Source organism: Carassius carassius, chromosome 41 (genome assembly GCF_963082965.1).
Source record: "Carassius carassius chromosome 41, fCarCar2.1, whole genome shotgun sequence".
NCBI lineage: Eukaryota > Metazoa > Chordata > Actinopteri > Cypriniformes > Cyprinidae > Carassius > Carassius carassius.
This window is the reverse complement of record NC_081795.1, coordinates 7582693-7606871: the sequence shown is the minus strand read 5'-3', so window position 1 is coordinate 7606871 and position 24179 is coordinate 7582693. Positions and strand designations below refer to the sequence as shown.

Sequence of the window (24179 nt, the reverse complement as noted above, 5' to 3'; positions counted from 1 at the left end):
GCAGCGTCTAAGGAGAATGAAAGCCAAGCCAAGGAGACGAGACACTCTCAAAGACTCCTCTAGATATGCCGCTAGGCAGGAAAAATTCGGGCCTCCTCTGCAGGAGCCCAACTTGAGACCCATAACAAGCCCAGGTATTCTGCTTTATTCTTTTTTTATTGATCTATATCTTGAAGAGGCTTCCCATTCCCACATTTAAAGTGCTTAATTACTAATTAATTCTTAATTCCTATATATGGTGTTCCTGTGGCTCAGTGGTAGAGCATTGCATTAGCAACCCAAAAGGTTGTCGGTTTCATTCCCAGGGGAACACATGTTAGGTAAAAAAAAAAAATTATATCCTGAATGCACTGTAAGTCACTTTGGATAAAAGTGTCTGCTAAATGCATGAATGTAATTTGTTCAGTGCTACTTCGAAACAGCTCCTGCTACAGAGACTAATTTGTTCTGCTTCATGACTTTCATCTCAGTATGAGGATATGTTTTGTACCACATTGGTATTCAGACATTTTCCAGCGTCTGACCTTGAGTTTCATTCCTGTTGATCATATTTTTTGATGTTGCCAGGGAAGAAGGAAGATGGTAAATGCTGGTGCCATGCTGGAACACTACCAGTTTTTGTCCTTGAAGAATAATTCATTTTTACTTTGACAGACAAATATGAAGATATTGCTCAACTCTAATTTGATTTGACTTAACCCACCCTTGGCTTTCACTTTACAAAAGGAAATGTAGGAGGTGTAAATTTCACTAAATGAAGTTGCTACTTTCTCTTTGTTTATTCAGGAAAAAGTGGTATGCAACATATATGATATGTATAACAAGGTATTTGTTATCTTTCTTGTCATAACAGAACTGATAATAATAATACATTTTATTTGTAATGCGCTTTTCTTAGACCCAAAGCGCTACAGTAATAAAGTAATAAGTAAAGTAAAACAAAACACCAAAAGCAATACAACAATTCATTATAGAAAGACAGTCTTGAATAAATGTGACTTAATCAACTTTTTAAAATCATCCAACGTTGGTGCATTTCTGACGTGCAGAGGAAGTACATTCCATAGCTTAGGGGCTTTATATGAAAAGGCTAAGATATTTAAGATATATTAAGATATAAAGATATTTCATCTTTCATCACATAGAACTGTATAGAACTCTTATAGTCCAAAAGTAAACAAAAATATTTAAAGCTCTTTAGTCTGATTATGAATCTGTAAATATTTGATTTAGTTGTTCCTCACTTAATTATGTCCTAATAATTAAAGGTCCCATTTTTCGTGCTTTTTTGAAGCTTTGATTGTGTTTACAGTGTGCAGTGTTTCGCGTGTAAAAAAACACAGTATTTTTCACACAATTCACCAATCTGTATACCGCTGTTTTCACTGTCATAAAAACGGGCTGATGACTTCCTTGTTCTATAAAGTCCCTCCTTCAGAAAACGTAACGAGTTGTGATTGTGCCAACGGTTCCTGTGTTGTGATTCGACAGCAGCTTAGCGCACGCGGCCCTCCTGGGAACGTGATTGGGCTAGTTTTGGATTAGTTTAAGTTTTGAGAAGCAAGTGGGCAGGATTTGTTTTGAAAACCTGGCAATCTTGATCTGAACCATAGACAGTAAAAAACGCACGTGCTGGAGATGTACTTATAATCACAGGAGTGTTTTTACTGACGAGATACGCATGAAAGTCGTGGCCTAATGGTTAGAGAGTCGGACTCCCAATCGAAAGGTTGTGAGTTCGAGTCCCGGGCCGGCAGGAATGGTGGGTGGGGGGAGTGCATGTACAGTTCTCTCTCCACCTTCAATACCACGACTTAGGTGCCCTTGAGCAAGGCATCGAACCCCCAACTGCTCCCCGGGCGCCGCAGCATAAATGGCTGCCCACTGCTCTGGGTGTGTGCTCACAGTGTGTGTGTGTGTTCACTGCTCTGTGTGTGTGCATTTCGGATGGGTTAAATGCAGAGCACAAATTCTGAGTATGGGTCACCATACTTGGCTGAATGTCACTTCACTTTCATGAAAATCGCATTCGATTTTTTTGCACAGCCCTAACATCTAGTTAACAAAGCTAAACAGCTTTGTCCTTTGCGTAATAAGTTACAGAAACTGTTAAACGCACCAACTTAAATAATAAAATACACTTACCGGTTGTGGTCCATAAACAACGCCTTCTCCAGACAAAGAGGGAACTGCTCCATCTTTCAAGAATAATCTTTGTGCGAATTGAGGAAGCTCGCTGTCCTCAGCAAAATGTGCTGCGCATCATAGGCGTCGATTTCGGGGGGGACGGGGTTGGACGCGTCCCCCCCAGATTTCGTCATGAGTCATTTTGTACCCACCACTTTTTTTTTTTTTTTAAAGTAAAAAAACTCGAGGGTTTTTAAACCTCGAGTTCTGCTGCTGCGATGGCTACACGCTTTTCTGTTCATTAAAACTGCAACAACTGTAACATTGGGATACGTTCTAGGTTGGGGGAGGGGGAGTCATCGTGTCACTGTTATTATTTTCTCTATAGACGGTTTCAACGGCAACAACATAAACAAACGTTACTGCGCATGCGCGCTTTTGCGGACCTAACTTAACTTCCGGTAGACTTCCAAATAGAATCAATAACAACAGCCAAGTCCCTCTAGAGTAGATATTTTTTGATAACAAACAAAATATGTTTGCTGCATGGATCAGGCGGACTTAATGCAAATCCATTCTTTGCCAATAGGAGATGTTTTAAAGCATAGACATAAAGCGCGAGAAATGGAGGTTTCCCCAGTAACAGCTGTAAACAAAGTACGCTCACACACGCTGCTTTATCAGGCATATAACATGCAAGTCTTCCTTCAGAAATACAGCGATATAAAAAACACCTGTGCCTCGTTTTGATATTTAAACATATAAATGTAAGGGATTATTATTATTAAACGTGCAGTACATAACGTTACTCATGTTTATTCAGCGAAGCCTTTTTGAAAATCGATCAGTTTTAAAATTGTGGTGAGTTTCCAAAAATAAATAAATGTATGGGAAACACATCCCGCAGCACAACCACCTGAGCCCTCAGTCTACTCATCGCCTTGACTTTAACCGCGTTTGTAGAAGGCACTGCAGCCAGACCGATATACACAACACAGACCGGGAGTTAACTTAGGTCCAGGCGCGTGCGCCCGATGAAACCGTCTATATGACTATCGCGCTTCTTTTTTTTAAAGAATGTTTTTCAAATGAGTTGACAGTTTGAAATGGACAGTGAACGAGCGGGAACGAGGCTACCTAGTCTTTGCTGGGATTGGCCAGAATTTCTGGCGAATGTATCATAGACGAGCAAGTCATTTAGCCTTCATACAATATCACAAGGTTGCATCCTAGTGCCATGGACTATAACATATCAAAGTGATAACCTGTAGAACAAATGGATGTTGTTGTACACACAGCATGGGTCTGCAGACCATTGACACAAAGGTAAGACGCGATAACTTATGTTTATTAAGATTTGCTGGTATTATGGCTAGGTCTTGTGCATTTGCACACAAGGGATCGGCTGTTTTAATTCTTCTCTTGCAATTAATGTTACGTTAGACTTCCTTAGCCACCAACTTAATTAGCTAGTTACGGTTTGCGTTCATACAGCAAGTGTTGGGGGAGATGATTGTTGAGTAGTCAGTATCTTGTTTAATTATTGCTTGAATCTATTGCTGAATTCTGAAATAGTTGTGATGATGATGATGATGATGATGAGGATGATGAGGAATGGATCAAGTTTTAGTCAAAATGCCTGATGTAGATTGGATGGATGCATGTTGTTGTGAATTGAGAGCAGTCAGATCATGGTGTGATAGTCAATAGTGTTCATGTGCTACACGTATTTTTGCTTTTTCAATCTTAATAAAATTTGTAGTGCTTAAGTTGTGTTGTCTGTTATTTCTTGATAATAACACCGTTGCCATGAAAAACAGAGCGTTGCTGTGGACGCGGCAGGATTCTAATCGTAGAGACGGAACTATTTTCTTTAGCGGAAGCAATACAATACAATACAATACAATACAAATAAGTGTTTAAATCAATAAACTCTTTTTTAAATCAATATTTTGTGTCAAATTATTGATTTATTTGGTGGGTAGCCATGTAATAAGCGGGATAATGTAGAGCGAGGCCCGATTTTGGGTTAGATTTTTTTCCCCGTTTTCAGTGGTTATAACAAAGCAACATGAAAGAGAAAATTGGTAATCATTGTTTAGGTACATTAAACCACGTCATGGCCATGTCATATTGTCAACATGGTACTTATATGATGATATGAAGCAGATTAGTGGGTCATATATCATATGTCTAATGCTTTGTACGGCTTTCTTCTTCATAAAACGAGTCGGACATCATCACATTTTTGTATACATTTTTATTTATTTACATTAATAAGATACAGGACGTATTTCAAAACATGACCTGCGCGAAAGAGAAAAAAAAATGCATCATTGTACCCACCACTTCTGAAAATGCACTTCTGAATGCGTCTCTGTCCCCACCACATTTCAAACCAAACTGACGCCCATGCTGCGCATAGTTTTACATGTGGATTATAATTTTCGGGAACCGAGTAAAACATAAATTGTAACCATTAATCTCCAAGTACAGCGTCCCCGTGAAGGCCAAACAAAGGTGATTGGACTCCAAGATGAAAATAACACCGTTTCGGCGACATGGCGACAAACACAAACGCAGCTCTTCTTTTTCTCCATCGGAGCGCAACAAGGCCACGCCCCTTTTTGTATGTGGGTGGAGGTTAGTCAAAAAACTGTTTTAGTGACGTCATTACAGCAGGAACTAGAGGGATGTAGTCCAAACGGGTCGTTTTTTGTAGGCGAATTCTGTTAAATAAAATATTTCGCTTGTCAGAATTTTACAGATATTATTTATACTCTAACAACAAAATTACACACTAACTAAAGTTTAAAACATGGGATCACGAAGAATCGGACCTTTAAGATATAACTTGACATTTAAATATTCTGCAAATATTTTTTGTATGTTCCTATTGAAATAAATATAATAAAATTAATAAATAGTAAAAATAAAAAAAATATTCACTTTTGATTATATATAAAATAATACAATTAATAATTAATAAAATCATACTTAAAAAAACTAATAAAAATTATGTAGTATATACACACAAACACACACACACACACACACACACACACATATACTGAATAGGGAAATTAATGCAAAATGTATTATAAACAACAACAACAAAAATTATAAACATTATATTCAGCAGTATATTCATAATTATGCAGTATTTCGTCAGAGTTTGGACCAGTGCATGGAGCTGCTGGACTGAGCCAGAAGCAGGGTGTGGGGTACAGACAGCAGACTGACAGGGTGCTTCATTCTAGTGGGTCTGTCTTCAGTTGTTTAGACTCTAAAGAGAGGAGCCAACATCTTCCCGATTGGCTGGAGAGGGAGCTTTTAAGGCAAGAACCCAGACGACACTCTCTCCCCCTGGGAGATATTGCTAAAGTCGACATGCGACAACGCCATAGAGCAGATCCTGCTGGCACCCTCTATGAGCTCAAGGTAAAAGTCAAAGGGTCACGCTTGTGCAGCATCTGCTGCTTGGCTGGATTTCCCAACAATTATATTCCACCTAGATTGAATGGCAACTTGCCCCAGCATCATTTCACCAGCCAAGGTATGCAAATGAAATGTTACAGTGATATATGAGGGGGTTGGGCAGCTGGACTGAGGTACTCCTCAAATCCATAATGTTGCATTTGAAATTAGAGTCAAATATAATGTTTTAATTTAATATAATAATATATGTATTTAACCCCACCCCCCTCCTCAACAGGCTCCACCCCTCCTATAATTCTAATCTTGTTGGTTAGCATTTTTAAACTCGTTGTTCTCTAAACAGAGCACAGAGCATCCACTTTAGGTATGTTACAGCATGTATATGTATCTTTTAATATGCTTTTAACCATATCATATGTTGTGTTGACAAGCCATTTAATCTTCAATAAGCATTTTTATGTCCCAGGTTTTGATGTGGAAGTAACCATATTACAACTGCTATTTTAATCAGACTCTTTTCAATCTCCTGACCTAAAGTTGTCAGTTGAGTATAATGGATTACTCTTCCTATATCAAACATTCATTAAATATGCCAAATCCAAACCTTTGCCCATTCACCCATTCATTAGCTGGATGACCTTTGGATGGGCACCATTGCAGAGCAATCTGTCATGACTACCGATTGAATGAAGGACATCATGCTGCAACAAAGTCATTTCAATTTGAATTGAATTCATTAATGTAAGGAGCAGAACGTGACAACAGCAGCCCATCGAATACCAGCAGCTGTGTACTTTTTTGACAGGTGCTGTTTGATCATTCAACAAATGCCAAACAACACTTGTCGATTTATACTTTATACATGCTCCTTCAAACCTTTAGACTCCTCTTTGAAATCCTTTAATAACTTTTGTTTAATTTATTTTTACTGTCCAATATAGATTGAGATGATGTCCATTCATGATCTAAAGCAAATTAAGCTGGCCTATGATGTAAGTATTCAAAATATTTGGATTATTTGGAATTCTTAAATTAAATGACTAATAATGTTGTATTGTGCAGGAGTTTGCAAAGGCTGGCATCTATATGCTGGATTATGCAGAATTCCAGTCTGTTGTGAAAAAATGCCCTGGTTTGAAATCAGTTGTATGATTGCAACCGTTGCCTTTCTATGGAGATATGATGATTTCATCTGTCTGTAAAAATACTGTATTGAGAGGTTTAGCGTTTCAGTTATATCATATTGCTTGCGTAAATGGATTAATCTTTTATCATGTGATTGGACATATTTTCTCTCTCTTGTCTTTCCACCCATTTCCTTGGCCTAACACTTTTTGAAATGTCACAGAAAGATACTCAGATTCAACAGCTATTCATGAAGATTGATTACACTGGCGATGGCAAAATCGAGTGAGTATGGATAATTAACTTTTTCCCCTTGAAATCTCAAACTTGCTTTCGTTTAATAGATGAAGAGAATTTGTTAAATGCAAATTTTTTGAGCTGAGTTTTTGCACTTGAAAAAACTTTGAGCAAGTTGCTGAAATGAGTCTCATTCACTAACCTTAAATACAGACATATTTGTGCATAAAAACTGCTAACCAACCTTGTCAAATAGTAATCATGACTGAAGTTAAGTTCACACTTCAGTTTATTTCAAATTTCCAAACATGTAACGTAATGAATCCATACCACCATTTTATTTTTTATAGTATTATAATATTAATATTCAAATGTTGCATTATCCTACAGTTAATGTTAGAAATTAAAGCATTCTCGCTTAGGTTTTAGTCACAAATATGTGCGGTTGCATGGTTAGTGAATAAGACTCATACATGTACCATAAAATACTGAACACACTTCCACACCAAATTTTATTAAAGTCTATTTAAGTGTTCCACCTTTTCTTTTAGACTGAGTTCTGCACATACGTATACCTGGAAAACAAAGAGAAGGAAGAGACTGTGCGTCGCAGTAAGATTGCAGCCTTCATATTACTAGCTATCGTCAAGTCTCTAAACCGCGGGGAGCCCGTTCTGAGAATCCGCTTCCCTCCTAATGACAGCGTTGTGACTCTTAGAGAAGATGAGGTTGTTAGCTTCTGGACCCCCAAGCTTTATTTAAAGAACAAGAAGAATGTGTTTGTAGGTTACTTTTACATTCTGGATTTTTTGCACTAATTTTTTTTCTTTTTTTTCTTTTTTTTATGTAACATGTTTTGAGGTTCTGCTTTTTACATTTTATGGACCCACTATTATATTTGAATCTTTTTTCTGTTTCTATATGCAGAGAAATCCATTGGTCGAAAACCAAAATGGGCTGCTGATTTTGTGCCAATGCCTGACTATAACAAACTGATTATTGGAACAGGTAAACTTCTCTTAAAATACATTTATTTTTACAGTCTTTAATATGGGCTGTAGTGTACATAACCTTCTAAGCAATATTTTTGCTCTTGGCATGCTAGTTTAAATCAAGATGAAAGATGAAAATGAAGACTCTATTATGCAAAGCAACCTACAGTTATTACAGGGACAATTCCTTTGGAGCAGCCTGGGGACTGCTCTGCTACACAAGTAGAGTTATGCAACTTTATAGTGATCTTAGGAAAAACCTACTGATTTTACAACAGCCAAATCTGATCTCAACCTCAGCCAGTTTAAACAGCATCTCTTTTCCTACTTTACAGATCCAGAGAGATTCAGTTTTTTGAGCTTTCCACTTTGGAGCCTTGCTGTCAGTTGAGTCTTCTAGAAACTGTGCCTTTAAACCTGGATTACTGTTGGGCAGACGCCAACGTTTTTTTATTAGTTTATTAGTTTATAGTGTTTTATTAATGTTCATTGTTTTCAAATATTTATTTTTTAAATAACATAAAATTATTAAAAACATTATTAGCTTTGCATTTACAATTTAACATAATATTAGATAACATTACATAAGAAACAAGGTTTGAAATAAGAAGGTTACGTTATGTCGGCTCATACATTCAGAGCATTTTACTTTATTTGATGATATTTCCATGTTTGCTTTCCTTGTAAATAAAAAATAATCTCCTGTTTTGTCAGGATGTTCACACAGCCCTACACTGAAAAAATGGCAATGGGCAGATTGTTGAATTTGCACAAATGCATTTCGTATTTCCTACATGATTATTTTATGTTTCTCATCTAAACATATTTTAGTCTTGTGCCATTCATTTAATGCTGAAGGATGTTCAACCTTTTAGAAATAATCATGTTTAAATGAAAGAAATTAGTTATGTTTTCTCTGGAAGCTCCGCCCCCTGCGAACACGTCACGCAAAGGTAACTGCTCTGCTGCTTGCCAGTCCACCATTTTCTCTCTCGATTTGGAAGGTGGAATCTGCAAGTTATCGTGGTGGAACGTTAAACCCTGAAGGTAATTAATATTTTGAACTGAAATGTCATTGAGAAACAGTTAGTAGTCCGTTTGAACGTATTTTCACTTGGGTAAACGTTTTTATGTAGTTACCTTACTGATTTTATGGAAAGGCAAAAGTTAGTGCGAATGTTAAACGCTGGTTCGCGTTAACGGTAACAGCAACCCCTGTTTTACATCATGACTTGTATGAACGTTTTTCAAATTGTGCAAGTTACAGTCCTTAAGGCATATGTTTTCGTTTTTTATTCTGTGTATGACAACTAATTCGCGTCAGGGAGGGATGGCGCCAAATACTTTTGGGTGGGGGAGGGAGGGGATACTTACAGAACGTTAAAAGGCCGTCTGGCTGAACTGTATAATATTTTAAACTTGATCAAAAAAGAAAATAATTGTTATTCTCCGTTTATTGCGAATTCTCCTTCAAAGCAAGTAATTTCACTTGACGCCTTAATTGCAACGAATGGAAAAATCCTGTCAGGGAGTGAGTTGAGCCAAAGGGGTGGGGGAGGGGATGTTACAGAACGTAATCGACTTAAATTGGGAAATACTGAAATCTCATAAAATGCATTCCACACTCAAATTTATTGTCATATTTCAAATCCTCACAAAAAATCTTACATGGTCTTAAAATTGTGTTTTATGCTGGGAAAAAAAAGTAAAATGTAAAAAAAAAAAAATGCTTCAGGTTGGCCCAACCAATACCCATGCGTGACTCAGGACACTGTTTCTATGGCAAATGAAGCCTCTAGCTCCAGTTGCAGTGACATGCTTGGCTCTCTAATGCTGCCTTCACGTGCTATCCAAATTGAAATAAATAATAATAATCATAATTTTGTGTGTCACATCTATGTGTGTGCGCCTCTGCGGCTGTGCGCGCGAGTATTAAATTCTCTTTTGCCTCTTCCAGCCCAGGAAGGGTTTAAAATCTATTGAATGTGTAAACTATCAAAACAAAACTATGGCGGTTAAAATTGCAATTAATCCGCAAATCACATGCCTGCCGAAAGCCTAGTCAGTACGAATCACGGATAGACTACGATCTGTTAAAAACATTAACTACTGTTCACTAATGAAAGCTCATTTTAAGACTTATTGTTAACACTGTTACAATAAGAATTTATCAGTTTTTTTTTTTAAGTTAAGAAGGAAATTGCTCAATTCTCTAAAATCCTTAACTAGCCTACCTCTGGGGAGATGTTATTGCTTTAAAACTAATGCATTATTTTTTATATTTTACAGAGATCAGATTCATCTAGTCAAGTGCAATTTGACTGGCAAATGCTCTATAGAAGTGGTGAGTATTTTTGTAAATCTACTGCAAGTATATTTGATTGCTTTTTTCTATTTTCAGTATTTCTCTCTATTAGGGCTGGGTAAAAAATATCGATTTCTTGATTTTAATTGATTCTAATTTTTACGAACCGATATCGATTCCTAAATACCAGGATTCCTGTTTTCAGTTGACGAATGAATGGAACATTGTAGCGCACATCGCATCCAATAACTCACAATAATCTTTGTGCTTTGTTATTATTGATATAAAAAAAAAAGTCTCAGATTTCAAATACGTCCGTCTTCTTACGAAATTCAAAAACATAAATACAGTTTTGGTGCTGTGGCGTGAGATCACTCAGCTCAAGAGAAGCACATGATCTTCTCTTCCTCAATAATACCAGTTACAGCGCGAAATAAACATGAATGAGCATTAGGACTGTCAACGAATATTCTAAATTTGAATATATATTCGAATAGTTTTAAAAAACTGAATTTCAAAGGTGAAAATTAATATTTGAATGTGGAAAAACACGCCCGCGGTAGCAGAGGCGCAGCTGTGAGTGGGCGTGCTGCATGAAGCCTTGTTTATATTTTCGCCTGGCACCGCAGCCCGAGCCTCCGCTGACTGCGCGTGCATTTCCCCAAACGGACAAGGCATTGACACGCTCGCCATTGTACTATTCTTTGAAACGACAGGGGGCAACTCAAGTAATTGTCCTCTAAACCACCAGGAATCAGCGGTGCGGTGAGAAGTAAGAACACGCGTGACAATGTTTATTTTAGTACATCCACAAATATCACACTAGAAAAGAATCGTGCAAAAGTAAAACCCAGTAAACCTTGAGATTATTAGTAGAACAAAATATATGGATATGAGAACATGTACAGCTAATAACAATCTGTTAAATGTTTTCTTATTTCACTAAACATTTCGTTAAGTTTCGTGAACGTTTTTATTAAAAAGGCTTATAATGCTATTGTAGGCTCATTTTTGTAAATATAAGCAACTGATTTAGATGTGCAAACTGGGTGCCGGTGTGATGAGATTTACTAATATCCGTCTGCTCGGGCAGATTCGGCTCAAAGTTGTGCATCTTCGGATGCGGAGGCGCGCGCGCTGTTACACACACACAAAAACAAACGGCCACACTGCAATGACGTCATTTTCGCGCTCATGCGGACATGGACATTGTGTGCCAGAAAATGAACCAGCATGGCTTGTATTGATGGATTTAAAAGATATTGTTGAGCTAGTAGTTGCTCCTGTGCATAACGATGAATCCATCTCATACCTTGAAAGTAAAATAGTGGAACACCGACAGAGGTACTTAGAGCTGTTCCCTGATGTGAGACTTCTACCAAAACACCACTATCTTGAACACTACCCTCAGATGTTAAGGTATTTTGGCCCTCTAACGGCTGTCTGGACAATGCGATTCGAAGCCAAGCATGGTTTCTTTAAGAAGATTGTGAAACACACCAGTTGCTTCAAGAATATACCTTTGACTTTGGCTTCAAAACATCAGCTGATGATCGCTTTCCACATCAACTCACCATCCTATGGTAAATCTAGCCTAGATGTACCTAATGTGTCCACAGTCCCAGTTGATGTGCTGAAAGATGAAGTGGCTTTGGCTATTAAGTCTAAATGCCCTAATACATGTGAAGTGCATCTTGCAAAGAATGCAAAAATTTGTGGCATAACCTACAGCAAAGGTATGATAGTTGCTCATGGATCAGCAAGTGGCTTAGCGGAATTTGCTGAAATTATTCAGATGTGTATCATCAATGAGAACTTGTTCTTCATCGTGAAAGTGCTGTTGGGGTGGTACAATGAACACTATAGAGCCTTTGAACTGAACCTGTCGCCTTCAAGAGAAGTCAAGCTTTTGGCACTCAGTGAACTCACTGACACCTATCGATTGGCCGATTACATGGTGGGATCAGACCGTATGGTGACCTTGAAAAGGCATATCCTCTTAAAAGGTTGGTTAATTAACCTAGTGGCAATTAATTTGTTTTCATGTATTTTTGGTATATGCATGCAATATGTTGGTTAAGTTTGGCCTTGAAGAGATACAAAGTCATAGTGTGCATGCTGACAACTAATTTCAAGGGCTCTGTCTTAGTCTGTCATTGACTTGCTAGACTTGTATGAGCATGCCACTTTATATTCTCAGTATATTTGTTGTTGCATATTGAATTTAGGAGTTATTGTGTAACAAATCAATTTAACTTTAATTTACTAACTTCCATGTGGGCCATGTTTTTTGTCTTTTTCAGGCACCAATGTAAATTTTCAGGTTGAATTTGAAATGATGTAGAGCTACAACTAGTCATCTGTTTGGATGTAAATGGTATTGTTTTAATGGTTTTAAGAAAGAAAAAAAAAGATATAGGGGTTTTCCCCCACAATATTTGACCTCTTTGGTAGTAAACAACAAATTGGTAAAATAATAATCAGTTTAATTGATAATGAAAATAATCATTAGTTGCAGTCCTAAAATTATTACTGTTTGATTTCCCGTTCTATATAGCTTAGTTATTTGAATTGACAAACCTGCTATCTCTACATACATGTTAACATTAGAAGAAAAAATGAAGATCAACAAATTAATAGGCCTTTATCACAGTGTGCGTCGTCACTTCCAACGGCGAATAGTAGCGTAAACCGACTTACGGTCTAGTCGCAATGTAGCAATGGCAGCGAGTACAGTGAGGAATTGTTGTTGCATTCCTAAATGTTGTAATAGTTTGTTTTCGGTTGCGGGCAACACTTCACAGAATCCGACTTACGATTGGCTGTTGACGAGTAGTCAGATTTTGTGAAGTGTTGCCCGCATACGTACTCCCTTTTAAAACTGCAAAACGTTTGCCTTCATCCCGCCGAATAGCATGAATCCACATTTTCTTCGCTTTTTCATCAGTCGGAAAAGAATGCAAACTGAGATATGGCTGTTTTGTAGAACTATTACAACATTTAGGAACACAACAATTCCTCGCTGTGCTCGCCACCATTGCTACAGACTAGACCAGAAGTCCGTTTACCCTACTATTCGCCATTGGAAGTGACGACACATGCACTGTGATAAATATATATATATATATGCAAAAAAAAAAATTTAAAACCTAAATCTTTTTCCATCTTCACAGATTGAGACAGACAATGACGGCCCCAGCCATTCTTAAAGTGATCCTTGGAGACAACAGCAGTCAAAGAATGAACTTTCAAAATGGACTTCCAGGTTCTCTCAGTGAACTTGTTACCGAGGTACAAAGACAATGTGGCGTTAAAACTAACTTTAGGCTTCAGTTTATGGATGCACTATTTGGAAACGAGTTCATGAACCTCATTTCAATTGATGAAGTTCAGGACAGAGGAACAATCAGAATTATTCCCATGACAGAGGCCTCAGCTCCACAGTGTGCTGATATCCCTTCAACTTCAGAGACTGCTTTCTGCCATCCCTCTTTGGATGAATCCTTATCCATGTCTAGTATGTGCCTTGAAACTGACACACTCTCCACAACAGAGTTAGAGACATCCAGTTCTAGACAATTTTGGCCCACTGTCTTCCGTGTCCCTCAGTTGTCCTTTGATGCAGAGCTGAAACTTGAGCGAGGCAATGCAGCATACAAAGAGAAGGGTACATTTCTTATTCCCGATCCTAAACTGAAGTCGAACATTCTTGAAGGCCTGGTTCAAGAAATTGTGAAATATAAAGTTTATGTCACTGATAAAGAGTTTAACGCCGTTGGGGAGGCCCTCACCTCGAAACATCCTTGTTTAACCGAAAAAGGCTCCCTGACAGGATATGCTGGTTGGAAAGCTAGCTTAAAGAATAAACTTGCAATTTACCGCACTCACTTGAGGAAACTGGGATGCCCTGAGGTAGTTGTAAACTCTGTTAAGCATAAGCCAGAGGGCAAAACAAGTGCTGCTTCTGCCATCAAAAGACCACGGCGATCGGAAGTTAACTACTGCCCCCCTCATCCCACTGGAGAATCTGATGAGAGCCTTGAGAATCTGAGAGTGGCGCTTCTTTCAGATGTGAAGAAAACCAACAACAGGAAGGTGATTGGGATAAAAATGGACAAGACATTTTCATGTAGAAGATTTGAGGTGGTTCGTGACACACCCATGATCCAAGACTTCAGGGCAAGATGGCCAGCTCTTTTTGATGTAAGCGAGGTATGTCTTTAATGAAAACTGTTAATGCTAATAGTTTTTAACCCTTTTTCAGTGTATAGCTTTACAAATTGCGTTTCAACTGTATTTTGAAATGCATTTATTTATTTATTCTCTTTTCAGATAAATGCTGAATTTAAGCGTATTACCACCATATCCCTACAGTCCAGATTTTTGTCACAAATCGATTTGCTGTCTGACAAACTTCTAAAAGTCTTTCAAAAGCGAGGAGGGCAGATGGGAAGAAGATTGCAGACCATCATGGAACCCATGGCTCAAGTATGTCAGGATTTGGTTTGTGTATACACATTTTATTGGGGAAAACACTGATATATAATAGAGAACTGGGGCTGGTTGCACCATCTGGATGCACACCCAGTTGTAAGACTAGGTTGTACGTAAAAGCATATTAAGTCAGTTGGGAATAGCAATATGGCCACTCGAACACTTCGGGTGGCTTAACCTCGTGCTTTTTTTGAGTTTAGGATTCCATGAGCAATCCAGTCATTTATATAGATCAGTGGGGGTAAAAATGTATTAAAAAAACCTCTGCTCTGCTTGTCACCCATGGCCAGGATGATGATGTCGATATAGGCCGAGAGTGTATTATCAAGGGGCTCTGCGTATACCTCAACGAGGACCCAGACAATTTAGTGAAAGAGTATGTGGTAAGTTCAATTTATCTTAAAAAAAAAAAAAGCTCATTAATCAACCTGCTAGTTAGATAATTGATCAGTCCCTTTCACAGGATTTTTTTTTCACGGTTTAAAATGACTGAATTTGCTGTGAAAATATACCACAGATAACACGTTATTACTTTTATTAACCATTGCAAGTAGGGATGTTCCGATCAGGATTAATAAGTTATACTTAAGTGCTCTGTTGAATGTCAATGCTCTGTTTTTTTTTTTTCCTCAAACAAGTAATACTACATTTTATTTACAGTAATGCTATAGATTGTGGTTTTAATTGAGAATCAAATAAAAAAGCACTACAAATATTTTTACAATTTAATAGGCCTTTAAAAACAGGCCTTATGGAGAACACTATCCATATTATGATTAGGGCTTTGACTTTTGCCCAAAAATCATATTCGAAGTTCGTTTGTATATTAAAACGAATATCCGAATATATTTGAATATTTATTAATAATATTTTGACCATTAAAATGCCTTCTAACACAGTCACGACTGTTTTTTTTATTTATTTTGATAAAAAATCAGACCCTGGATTAAACACAAACAGTATGCTTTCGACAGGTTTTATCCACTATTCTTATCAAAAATAAATAAAATAAGCCAGTCAGGCTAAGTAGGCTACTGAAAAGACAAAATAAATAAAGTTATGTCCTATTCGGTAGACCTCAAAACAAGCACATCCCACCAGCCATTATGGCCCATTAACAGATTGTTTCCCTCACATATTCTACCAGCCAGCCATTACCATAGAGGCCATTACTGACACATTGTTCAGCGATCTGACAGCAATTACCAAGAGTAGATTTCGAACTCCTCGTCAGACGCGATTGTCGTAGGCGCTGGTGCGCGACCATTGTTTGTTTTTTTATATATATATATATATATATATATATATATATATATATATATATATATACAAAATAGGCGCTAATGTCTCGTCTGTTTGTGGAGGTGCGCGCCATAGACGGTGCGCGCCGCAGTCTGCAGATCTAGGCGAAAGTATAAACAAGGCTTCACGTCACCTACTGGAGCCCAGATGGCCAATAATAGCCTTGCTAATGAGCTCGCGATTCACAACTTCACCATGCGTGAAAAAGCCTCGCAATCTGAATCGAAAACAACGTTTACAAGCAAACACATTTACATAAAATAATGCCCATAAAAGGTTTGAATATTAAAGGCTGCCTAATATTCGTTCAAATATCATAATTTTTTTAAATATTCGAATTATATTCGAATAACGAAGTTCGAAGTCTAAGCCCCAATTAGGATACTCTGGCTTATTAAAGAGCCTACAAGATTTAATGTTAAGCTGAACTAGGGGTGTGCAATATGACAATTTTTGATCGTGGATGATTAAAATGTCTCCACAATCTGCTTCTGAAGAAATATCGTAGTGTCGTGCATGCTGGCGCCTCTGTCCCAACATACTGAACAACACAACGTATATTCACATTAAATGTTAACGCAGAGGAACGGGACACTGCAGTTCACAAAAGTTCATAATTTGCATGTGCTTTAATGCCTTGTCAGTTAAACATTTAATTTGCGCACTGATGCACTGTTCTAACGTGTGAAGCTCACGCACTAAAAGCCTGTCTAATAGCGCCTGGATACTTGACTAAGTTATCTTTCGAGTCTTTATTGTGCTAATACGGTCAAATACACACAAGGTTAGTTCAATTGCATCCTCAATTTTCAATTTTACTTCACAAAGTGATTTGTGTGTGCTTGTGTTCACCTGTTCAGGAAGTTGCAGTGACATAGACAGGTACATTGCAGTTTAAGTTTCAAGGGTGTAAAGCCTGTTTATGCCATTAGGAAATTAAATTTGGTCAAATAAATGTTGTTTTAAAATAAATTTTCGTTTAAAAACAGTGCTCATTCATCAGTGTATTACGTTACCATTAGAGATGCACACAAAGGTTGAATTTCGAGGTATGTCCCTCTTTGGCCATTCGAACGATTCAGTCGTATGTATTTTAAATGGCAACTTATACGTTTACGAGAATACTTAATTAGTTGTTTGAAGTGATTACACATTAATGAGAACAATTTTGGAAGAACAAAGTTTTTTTGGCAAAAAAAAATCAACTTAAACTATTACACATTGTTGCTTTAATTACTCGCGTCTCAACTCCCTCTGCTATTGTATGCTACCGCGACAAAGCACGTCGGTACATTATTATTGGTTATGGTCTGTTACTGAACTGATACCAAATCGTCCTTGTCTGCATCGCGATGCATCGTAGAAACAATTAATTTCGACACCCCTATTGCATATGGACGTATATTTTGAGAATTATTCCACATCGTCAAATAGCATGTTTTATTAAGTTAGGTGCAAAAGATACTAATAAAGTTTCAGAAAGGACAGATCCAACAAACCATTCTGTGATTATCCATCTGCCTGCGGTAAGGTTGCTGACCACTGCACAATTGGATATCTTGGATCTAAACTTGTAGGACTACCATCCACAATCCTAGAACTGAGGTCTATCAGTAATCTGTAATCAGTCATCTGTCTTTCTTGGTCTTGTATGGTTATGAACAAGTTCAAATTTTTCATGATATCTACATTATTAAATTATTGAAATTGCATTTGTTTGAATGTTACTAGAGCAGTGCCCGGTGTTCTGTCGAATCTTATTTTGTCTGTGCATTCTGCAGGATGGTGACGAAGACTTCCAAAAATCAACAGAGGAGACCACAGTGGGAATATACATTCTCAAATTGCGTGACAGATCAGACGACATCGGGATTGTCCTGGAAGGCCAGAACATCTTACAAGGCTTAGACAACTTTGCATTAGCTACAGCAATGCTTTTTGGCCTTATGTATGCCTTGAATCTGAACTACCCACCTGAAATGAAAAGTACATTTGAGGTACTGCAGAAGATAGTCATGGAGCTGGATGGCTCCACTCTATCTAAGAAAGCACAAGTTCTCAGAAACAGACTCTATGAGTGAGCTGTTTCCATGGTCTATTGGTTAAAAGGACACTCTGATAGGAGTCAAGGTATGCTTTTGACTACTTGATACTGTTCACTTCTGTAGGACATACATAAAAATGAATTGTACTGTTCAAAGAAATGCATCAATTTGACATCTCATATGATTTTAAAATTGAAAACAAAAATGTTATGTTTTAGACTACTTGATACTGTTCACTTCTGTAGGACATACATAAAAATGAGTTGTACTGTTCAAAGAAATGCATCAATTTGACTTATGATTTTAAAATTGAAAACAAAAATGTCAAGGTATGTTTTTGACTACTTGATACTGATACTTTTCCTCTACACCTGTTTGACGGTGTATTTGTCTTTATGTTTGTTTTGTTGCAGTTTACTGTAGGAATGGTCATTACTGTTAAACTTTTACACAACGTGTTTGACAGTGCCTTGTCTTTGACTTAAAGTTATGAGTAAATTAAATGAGTACTGATGTGCTGTCATTGTTCATTGACATTTGTTCATGGAATCTAAGCTATTTTTAACTTCAAAAATGTTCTAATAGCACTTAGTGTAAAAAAATTTAACTTTAAAAAAGAATACAGCGATTTGATTTAAGAAACGTGTTTGCTTGTCTTACTGCTTTTAAGCTGTACAGTAATGTTGTTAATGTACTTAAAACTAGTGGATGTAAAAAATACATTTATAGATTAAAGTCAGCTTATAGTATTCTAAAACCTAATCAGGTTAGTTTTATTTATATATGAATGGAAAAATATGAAAATCATGTTTATTTAACATGCCCAAATTATGTATCTTGAACATATATAAATCATGTTTATTTAACATGCCCAAATTATGTATCTTGAACATATATAAATCATGTTTATTTAACAAGCACAAATTATGTATCTTGAACATATAAAAATCATGTTCGTTTAACAAGCACAAATTATATAGCTTTAACATGTATAAATCATGTTGCGTAAACCTAACTTTATTATGTGCAACCGATGTACATATTTTTTTTATGTTAATCCAACAGGTTTTTTTTTTCAGTGTAGAGTGCCAAAAGCTTTGAGATTAAACAAATGAATGTACACTCAAAAAAATAACTCTTTGAACGAACATAAAAAAATCATGGAAAGGATTTCCACGTGATTAATTTGCTTTATTTCAGCATTATGCAATTCAGTTATTTCAATTTAATGTACTTATGTTGGGTAAACTTGATTTATTAAGGTAGATTCAACTTATTTACTATGGTTGGGCACATCTTAATTTAATAGTGTCAGCCCAACTAATTTGCAATGTTTTGGACAATGTTTTTAATAATTTAGTTCATTTTACAAAATAAGTTTAAGTAAATTTAACAAACCTTAGTAGAGTCAACAAGCAACAAATGAGTTAATTGTACATTAAAAATATAATTAATGATGACATAAAATTTGAATAATGCCATTTCAGGAACACCTCCCCCCTAATTAGAATTAAGTCCATAACACTGAATTAACCAGAGTGCAAATAATCCATACAATTTAACAGACGGATCTTTCTTATATTATAGTTTACCAAATATATTACAAATATATTAAAAATGCATTGTTACATTTCAAAACTTCATTTTTATTTGTTAGTTTTGTTCTAAAATTAATCAGAACAATTTCATCAACTCATATACCTTACCTATCACTCACATACCTATCTAATGGTGCTACATTTCTGCAAGAGGGTGACAGAACAACAATTACCCATAATACACTGCTAAATCCTCAGCCAATGAGATGCAAGTCCTGTATTGGTTTTATTAATCTGTTACTTTTATGCAACAATGTTATGTTGGCTGAACAAATAATTTTTAAGTAAAGCTGACAATACACACTTTTTTGTTGAATACACTAGATTGAATTAAGTTCTCATTGTTAAATTTATTTTTTAAGTAATCACAACATGAACGGATTAAGTAAAATTGGCAAAGGTGAAAGTAAATTTTTTTTGAGTGTATCATTGTATAAGGTGATACTCAAGTAAGTAAATGTATTTAGTCCAATATGAATTTCATATAATACAATGTATCTGTTTAATCTCAAAGCTTTTGGCACTCTAGGGCTGTGTGAACATCCTGCTAATGAAATCGGTCAGGGAGAAGCTGAGGTAAACAAGGTTTTTTTTAATAATACTCATTTTGCATGTGCAGTTTCGTAAAACAAAATTACAGGAGCAAATCATGCAAAAATGTCCAGATTTTCATAATTTAATGAATAAATTAATTAGTAAACTGATACTGATCTGTGGAGAGCAGATATATGTGAATGAAAACTGACATGTTAAGAATATTTTATGACCTTGCTTACTGTTTATGATTTTTACCTTATTTTCAGTCCAGGCCATAAATTAAATGTTTATTTTAATTACAACATAAGCAAAAACCAAACAGGCCTATAAATGGCCTGGACAGTCCTTTGTGTATTATTTTTTTGTCATGTAAGCTTCTTTTATGCATCTATGCCCTAGGTTATGGAAAAGATTGCCACAGGTTGACAACATGCCAAACATAAGATTGACCATGCAGTTTAATCTCCAGAAATTTAATTTAGCAGATGGAAATTCCACCAAGACTTGGTGTCAAAGGTTAAATTCTTCTTCTTCTTATTATTATTAGTAGTAGTAGTAGTAGTATTTCAATGTTTCCTTCTCTGAGTGTTGTTCAAATGCTACAATTCACAAAAATATACGGTACATTGAAATCCAGTGCAAATATTCCACTGAAAGTGAATTGAGAGATGATCCAAGGATAATACTTGCAGAGAATCCTTTTGTTTTTATAAATTATTTATAATGATCTCCTTTCTGCAAAATAAAAAAATAAGGGTCTAAAATGTTACAGTATTTTGTTCTATTCAGTTTTTTACACTGTGATTATGACAGTTAAGCACATTCTTCTCCTCATTATTGTATTACAAAGAAATTATGATAAATACAAGCAAAAGAAAAACATATAGGCACACCATGATAAAGAGAATAATGGTCAAAATGTGATTAGATGAATAAAAATAACATCACAGAGCAAAACATCTTAATGATCTTAAAAATAGGGTTCATTTTATTTATTATTTATTTATTTTTTAATGTTGATTTTAGGATGAAATATGAACTAGACATTAAAATTCACCAAAGAGTGTGTAGAAAATAGTGTGCCTTGCTTTCTCACTTCTTTCTGAGTGAAGTCTGTTTAACATTGCAGAAGAAAGAAAATAGCAACTGTGGCGTCTTGCATGTTTAATGCCAGAAGAGAGATCTGTCAAAGCTTTCCATGTAATGAAGCTCTGGTTAACCTCATTTGAATAACACACCGTGACTCAGAAAGAGGGGAAAGGGTTCGGAATCGGTCAGCTGGGATCTGTTTGAGTAGATATGGGTGTATGGATGTTTGACAATCTGTTTTTAATTAGGAAGCATTCATCCATCAACCTACATGCAAGAGCAGATGAGAGAGAAGACAGAAGTGTGTGGAGAGGGAAAATCTACGAAAGTTGCACAGAGAAACTTCACCGTTTCTAAAGGAGTCACAACCTTTGACTTCTGTAAGAATCCAAATATTTTGGTCACCGATGGGATGGACAAGCTGTTGCCCATGTGGATGCAATACGTCCCTAGGTGTGCCTTATAGCTGATGATATCGTCTTCATAAACTGGCATCTCTATTATTTCAGTTCTTTTAACCGTCATGTTGTGTTCCAGTTATTTTGATACAGAGAGTTTTTTTTTTTTTTTGGTAAGGTAACAAAAATGTGATAATTCCCACCTTGTGGTGTTCACAGTCAAAAATGACCGGCCACAAAGAATTGTTTGTAAATCTCTCATTATGCTCTTGGAATCAATATTTTGTCAAGGCAACTTTTAATTAGCACAGGTTTTGTATTTTTTTTTTCTTTTTTGGAACTAATTGATCATAGATCTCAATTATCTGAGCTAATGCACCAGGGTTGCCAAGTCTGCATAACAAAACCAGCCCAATTGCTACTCTAGTCCAATCACAGTAAAAACTATCCCAGTCATGTTCTGGAAGAAACTGGAAATTAACATTTCATTCCGCAGGGGTCCTCCTCAGTCAAAATTATGTACTGGGGATCAGGGTGGTTCGCTTCAACCCATGGAATAAAAACAACCCATGGCAACAGTATAAAATAATCTTAATAATCTCTAATAAATTCGGCAGAAAAAAAAACTGGATTTGACAACACTGTTATGCACATTAAATCCAAGAATCCAAGATAATATAGCACAATGAGAGATTTACTAGCAATTTTTAAAAGGCCGGTCATTTTTGAATGGGTAGACCAAATTACACTGCACAAGGGTTAATCACAAGGGTTATTCTTCTGGACAACTGCTTTTCTGTTATTTAAGAGAATATGAAATACACACTTATGATACTGTGTGTTCAAATACTGATGTTTTATGCCAGGCTAGTTATTTAACATTTTGAAATGGCAGAAAACCAACCGGGATTTTGAAAGGTCACACCGCCCCTGTTTCCTACTTCTGTATTGCCTCAGTCTCCACAGACAACACCGCTAAGGTGAGAAATGAATTCATTACTGAAAATTCAAATCTGAATGCTTGAAACTTTCTTGATCTGAAAAACAAATAACAAACAACAGGCGTTAAACTCAGCCACAGCACGAATGCAGCATTGCACCACTTGTCTATTAATGTTGTTCTAAACCCATATGACATTCTTTTATCTATATCCTGAACACAAAAGGGGAATTTTAAAGCATATCCTTATCACTCTTGTCAGTATAATGAATGTGAATAAGGACGGGGGCTGTCAAGCTCCAAAATCACAAAAACAATACAAAAATGACCCATAGGATTCAAGTACATATGCACTGTAAAAAGTCTTTAAAGTCATTCCTTCATTAGAAAGTACACTCTTAACAATAAAGGTCCCAAAGGGTTTTCACAATGATGCCACAGAAGAACCATTTTAGGTTCTCCAAAGAACCTTTTGGTAAAATATATAATATAAAAAAAGAAAATAAAAACTTTTTTCCACTATAAAGAAACGTTCATGAAATGGAAAGGATTTAATCAATCTCAATGGTTCTTCAATGAATCATAGAAGCCAATAAAGAATAAAGATCCATTAAGGTATTTTTCTTCTTCTATAAATCAGTTGATCCAGTTTACTAAACAACAGTTGTTAAAATGTTGTTTATTAGTTCATGAATCAGACAGATCTGGTCTTTTCATCATATAAAGCTATTTAGAAGACTTGCAATATGACGTGCAACTCATATGCATCACTTTTATAATGCTTCTGTGATGCATATGAATCGTTTTTACAGCTTGACAGCCCCAGTCCTCCTTTACTTTTTTTGTTTTGAAAACGTTAATTGGGCAGGATATTGTCCTTTTATGTTTGACATTAGAAAGAGGGTCATTCGGGCTTAGAACAACATAAAGGTAAATGATGACTGAATTTACATTTCCTGTGAAATATTCCTTTAATCAGAGGAACAGAGCAGTGCAAGATAAATATGGAAATATTTTATTTTTGAATGATACTATTATTTTTCTTTTAGATATGGCATATTAAGGATGAGACATGTCTGTTTACTGCACATCCAAATGCAAGTCAGATCCAGGGAGAGTTGTCTTCGTGCCTCTATTCTTCAGCTGCAGGGGTTTTACATTGCCTCAGATTCCTTCGTCTTACTATCCCTTCAGACAAAGTATGATATCTAATGAATATTTCAAATTCTGTTTTAAGTATCCTTTGGTTATAAGGTGTTAGGTTATCTGTATAGTTAGAATTATCATCACGTTATTCATCATCAGTTGTCATGCATTCTGCATCCTTTCTCCTTCCATATTCCATCTGTTGTAGACCACAGCCTAAAGGCAGTCAGACTGTGTCCCATAAAGAGCCAGTGTTGTGCTGTGGATACAGTGAGGAGTTTAGGCAGGTGGTGAGCTACTCTGAGGCATCGGTGAGTGGTTTTGAGAAGTATATGTGTGAAACACATTCAGAAAGCAGATGCAATGTCTTTCATACTCATGGGTTGATCTTTTAAAATTGACACAA

The 24179-nt window shown here is 36.3% G+C and overlaps 1 pseudogene; it reads left to right on the top strand.

Annotated features, from left to right (window-relative positions):
• The first annotated feature begins 16 nt into the window (after positions 1 to 16).
• LOC132123036 (WD repeat-containing protein on Y chromosome-like) lies at positions 17 to 24179 on the top strand (annotated as a pseudogene).